Source organism: Dipodomys merriami, unplaced genomic scaffold, assembly GCF_024711535.1.
Source record: "Dipodomys merriami isolate MVZ:Mamm:240054 unplaced genomic scaffold, mDipMer1.0.p SCAF_1, whole genome shotgun sequence".
Classification (NCBI taxonomy): Eukaryota; Metazoa; Chordata; class Mammalia; order Rodentia; family Heteromyidae; genus Dipodomys; species Dipodomys merriami.
The window spans coordinates 138,906,519-138,912,643 of NW_027202270.1; positions in this window are offsets into that span (position 1 = coordinate 138,906,519).

The following is a 6,125-nucleotide window of genomic DNA, read 5'->3' on the forward strand; positions in this document are numbered from 1 at the left end:
CAGTCCTGGGGTTTGAACTCAGGAACTTGTGTTTAGTAGGCAGGCACTCTGCCACTTGAACCATGTATCCAGCTCTTCTTTCATTCTTTCTTTCTTTTGTCAGTCATAGGACTTGAACTCAGGGCCTGGGCACTGTCCTGCCTGGGCTGGCTTTGAACTGCAATCCTCAGATCTCAGCCTCCTGAATAGCTAGGATTACAGGTATGAGCCACTGGAACCCAGACTTCTATATTTTTGACATATTTTTACTGAGTCTAGAATGTTCCATATATAAGGTGTGTTGGTTTGCTTATTTCTCTAAAAAGTATCACTCTATAGAGCATAGTGGCCTATAATCCTAGCATTCTAGGAAAGTGAGACAAGAGGGTTATGGGCCACATAGCAAGACCCTGTCTCAAAAAAAAAGATTAATTAGTTTTAAAAAATCACTCTGCTTTTTTTTTTTTTTTCCAGTCCTAGCTTGAACTCAGGGCTGGGTACTGTCCCTGAGATTTTGTGCTCATGGCTAGTGCTCTTGCACTCGAGTCACATCTCTACTTCAGCTTTTTGGTGATTATTTCAAGATCAGAGTCTCACAAACTTTCCTGCTTGGCCTGGCTTTGAACTTCAATTCTCAGATCTCAGACTCCTAAGTAGCTAGGATTACAGACATAAGCCACTGGCACCAGCTTGAAATCTGTTTCAATTTTTACCTTTTTTCTTTGTATGTCTTTTTCTCTCTGTAGCTGGAATATGATATAGTTAGAGATTAGTTCAGTTGAGGGTATTTATCCTGTTTGGCAATTTTCCTGAGACTTAGTGATTGCTTAGATTTGTTGTTTAGTATGTATTATTACTTTTGGAAAATTCTCACAAATTTGTTTCTTCAGACATTTTTTCTATCCTTTTCTTTGTCTTCTTTCTGAGATTCCATGTCATGGATAAAACCACAGCTCTTAGATTCATGCTTTCTCTCAACTCTTTTGATTGGTGAAGTTTATATAGACTTATCAAATTCACCTGGTTGTTCTTCTGGTGTCTTAAGTCTGATGAACGTATCAAAGGCATTTTCAATTTTTGTTACTATGTTTGTTTGTTTAGCATTACCATTTGATTGTATTTTTCTTTTGCCAATGCCAGAATTTGAACTCAAAGTCTCACCCTTGCTCAGCTTGCTTGCTTGACTGGAGTTCTGCCACTTAAACCACACTTCTAGCCCAGCTTTTTGTTAGTTATTTTGGAGATGACATCTATTAGACTTTTCTGTCTGTGCAGTCCTGCAGATCTAAGCGTCTCTGAGTGGGATTACAGGTATAAGCCACTGTCCCTCAGCATCTTTTTAATTCTTTATTTGCCATCTCTCTGTTGGAACTATCTTCTAATCTTCAAGTTGTCTATACTTTAAATTATAACCCTTCCCTTGCCACAAAAATCATTGTGGTTTTAAATGATCAGATATGATTACAGTATCTGTGTGAGAAAATATTGGATGATTACTTTCTCCCCTAAGAATGTATTATTACTTCTTACTGTTTATGCTTCGTGATTTTTATTCAAAATTAGGCACATTATATAAGTTAAAAGGAGATTTAAAAGTATATTTTGGGACCTCAAAATGGAGCATCTTTCTTTTTCCTAAGTCTTTAGTATGATGCGTTGACGTTATATAAACATGAGTTTAGCTGGGTAGAAGATTTGTTGTTGAAGAAGTTAGTTTCAGTGCATCACATATTTTTCTAGTGGCACCTTGTGTTAAGGATATTAGCTCATTCTCATATATATAGGTATATATATATATATATATACCTATATATACCTACATAGGTATATATGTTGTATATACCTGTATATGTATGTTATATATGCATATATGTATACTATATAAATGACTCAATAATTTATTTTTCTCTTTGTAGCTTATTTCCTTTAGCATAATGTCCACCAAGTTCATCCATGAGGATTTCCTTTTATTTTATTTTTTAAAAATAAGGCTGAATAATATTGGAGTGTGTGCCTAACACATTTTCTTATGTGGATAGTTGTTCAAATTGATGTTTCTGCCAGGGGATGAACACTAGAAACCAGAAATATCTACCTTAAGCATTGAAATTAAGGTAGTATTTCAAAACAATTAGACTCGTGTAAGCCTAATTAAATTGGATCAAGTGAGTTCTGAAACCATAGTATCACTACCTAGAAATTACTTGATTATTGAATGTCAAGGCAGTTTTGGTATTTAACTGGCTTTACTTTTTTTTTCTAGTGTTCTGGTAGATTTTAAACAGTATCATTTATATCAAACAAAGTTGGGGGAATTAACTAATTCTCTGTATAGTATTGCATTGTTGTACTTAAGTATAATCAGGAAATAAGTTGTAAATCTACTGATTAGAGCAGATGAGAATATGAGATTAATATTTATAAAATAGCACTAAGCTGCCTATTATCCTACTTATTTAGAGTTATAAGTCCTTTTTGGTTAGTGGACAATATAAAGATTAGTATTTGTTCATGTTAACTAAGTAGGCATTAAAATTTCAGAGGCCTACACATGTAGATGGTGAGAACTTTTGTGGCCAGTTTTAAATGACCAGAACGCTAATAATTTTGGAATGCTGTTATTACAATTTTAAAAATAAAAATTTCCTTTTTTTTGAAACAAAGTCTCATTATATAGCTATGATTGGCCTTAAATTCCTGCTTCTGATGCCTTCCTTTTGCTCAGATTACAGGCATGAGCCACAACTCCTAGCAAATTTTCTGACCTTTTGAAGGAATGAATGAAGAAGTGATGCATAATTTAAAGATAGTAAACCTGGCATGTTGCTGCTTTCTCTTTGAATTTCAATTGCTGCCATAAAACTTGCCTTAGAGGCTGAATGGCTCATTTAGAAACATCTCCATTGCCTTGCTTTACATTTTGCTCTGATTTCTCCAAAGTTGACACAAGTCACATGTAATCAAATCTATGTTCCTGGTGGACAGGCTTGTCCTAATATTCTCTGACTCACACCCATGTTGTTTGTAGCTCAGCAGTTCTGCTTCTAGACAATCATTTTTGTTTTTATGATATTTTTATGATCTTGTCATAGAATTTGTTATATTGTTAGTTGAAAAAATTAAAAGCTAGACCGGACATGATAACCTAAAAAAAATTTTAAAGCCAGAATACTATGTATAATTTATATTCAACTATGTCAAGATATAAATATATAAAAAGATTGCAATATGTTAACAAAAATTTTGCTTAATGTAATAATATTACTATTCTAACCTAATTTTCATTTATTTTTATGTATCTGTGGTGCTGGGAATTCAGCCCTGGACCCTGGGCCTGGTAAGAAGTGCTTTGTCACAGAGCTATATTCTCAATTCTTTGTTATTTTTGTTTTTAATTTTAAAAATATAAATCATGTATCAGACAAATCAGTGTTGGATTTCTTAGGTGTGATAATGACATTATTATTATTATAGTGAAAAAATGTTCCTAGTGGAAAATATGTATCTGCAATTTATTTACAATGGCTTTTTAAAATTTTATTTTATTTTAAAGGTGATGTACAGAGGTGATGTACATAAGTTAAACAGTGTTACCCCTCCCTCGTTTTCTCTTGCTTTCCCTCTCCCCCTTCCCTCACCCTCCCTCTCTCCCAAGTTGTAAAGTTCATTTCCAACATAGTGTCTAGTGAATATTGATGTTGCATTGGTTCATCCTTTGTCCCACTGCTTCTGTGATTCCCCTTCCCCAAATCAGATAAACATATACAAGACAAAGGATACAGAAATCAGAAACAGTGACCACAGGGAATACACCAGAGGAATAAAAAACAAAAGACAAAAGAAACAAGTGTCAAGAGTACATTAAAAAAGAAAGAAAGAAAAAAGAAAAGAAAAAGGGGAAAAAAACCTTCTTGTTTCCATATCATGGAGCTCATTTTGACTAGCATCATTTTATATGGTCATATGTACATAGCTATTGGGCTATTGTGAACCTCTGCCAGGACTATCCTAGGTGTATACTAATCAGTATAAATGAGAGAAACCATGGAACCTATGTTTCTTTGGAACTGGCTTATTTTACTTATTATGATTTTTTTCTTTTCTAACTTTAGTTTTTCCTCTTTTCATTGTAAAAAAAAATACACAAAATACACAAAAATACATAAACAAAAACTACCATATTAAACATAGTAGTTCTTTTATCTATGGTGTTTTCCATGTTTTCAGTGACCTCAAGTCAACAATCATTGAAAATATTAAATGGAAAGTTCTAGAGATAGTTAATTCATAAATGAGCTTTCAATTACACTTCCCCATTTAGAGTATAATGAAACATACACAGTCTTGTTCAGAACAGGAACCAGCCTATGTCCAGTGTAGCTGAACTACATGTTCAAACTATGTTAGTAATTAGGTAGTCATCTTAGATGGATCACATTCATGTGACTTTTATTACAATATGTTGTTTAATTGTTCTATTTTATCATCACTTACTGTTGTTAATCCTTTATTATGTCTAACTTATGGATTAAGCCTCATTATATATATAGGTACTTATGTATAGGAAAAAGCAGCATATAAGTTAGCAATGCCCACAGTTTCAGGCACACAAAAATAGGAGGACTTAGAATATACTTCCCAGGGATGAGAGGTATACAGTTCAGTGCCATAAGCGAACTCGTAATGTTGTTCAACCCTGTCCACTAACCTTCTCCACAAGTCTTCATTTCATGTAAGTGAAACTATATAACAATTTAACAATAACTCACCCCCCTCCTTGACCCAAGCTTCTGGGTTCCCACTAGGTTCCAAGTCCTTGCTTCAAATGGAATTACACAGTTTCAGGGCTTTTTTTTTTTTTTTCTGACTAGCTTATTTCATTTAGCTTAATGTTCCCAAGGCTGATCCATGTAATATGTCTGACTTTCTTCCATTTTAGGGCTTATTGCTATTCATGTATGTGTGTGCCACATTTGACTGATCCACCCATCTGTTGATCTATACCACTGCAGCCAGCTATTGGTTGAGATGAGGTCTTGCAACCTTTTTTACAATTTTTTTGCCTGGATTGGCCTCCAAACTAGCTAGGATTGCAGGCATGAGACAACACCATCTGACTTTCATTTTTATTCTTCTGTTCTGCCCTTTTGATGACAAAACACTATTTCAATTGTGAGTAATGAGGATTTTAAAATAACTAATAATAGTCTGCCTCTGCTGAATTAGTGTGTCTCTCCTAGTGTGTCTATTCCTGATAAGTAGAAAAATTAAAGAGATAAAATGTTACTGTCCTAGTGATAACAAATTCAAGAAACTAAGGTCCACTACATGGAAGAGATAAGCAGAGTGTAAGGCTTAAATGCTCACAGTGTTCTAGGTAATAAGCATAATACAGGCAAAGATGCTAAATCAGAAACTTAAGATTTTGAAGAGCTAGAACTAAGGTGTAGCTGGAGCATAATGAATAAGGGACAGGGAAGAGGGAGAAGCAGTAGTCTCTCTTACCTGAGCTAAGCAAAAATTTGTCCTCCACAGCAACAAGAATGCCTTTTAAGAACCTGAATTCACTTATGTAAAAGCCTAGTTTTCAAAAACTAGTTATGACACAAAAAAGTTTTAGTCCTACATTTCAGCATAATACAAGAATAACTTGTGAGTTGTGTTTTCAACAGCTTAGACAGAAACATAATTAGCTTTTCATTCTTATGAAAGCAAACAATAAAACTGACTATCCTTTTTCTGTGTGAGTAGAAAACTGGAGGAGAGAATGTTTCTTATGTGCTTTATTAAATAAAATACCACCCATGTGCTTTCTACTTATCCTTTTAAAAATGTATCTTAATGACACCTATGCAATGTCCTTTCTGATTTTACTAAGGACTAGCATTTCTTGTACGCACCAAAAATAGTTGGTTGATGCCTCTTGTTACAACCTTTAAAACATTCTCTTATAATTCATCTAGTTAAAAAAATTAGGCTTTGTGTTCTGTAAGGACAAGGATTAAGTTCTAAACATTGACTGTCTGTGTCAAGTACAGTAAGTAAGTTTTAATTATTATATATATATATATATATATATATATATATATATTTTTTTTATGTCAGTCATGGGGCCTGAACTCTGGGCCTGGGCGCTGTCCCTCAGC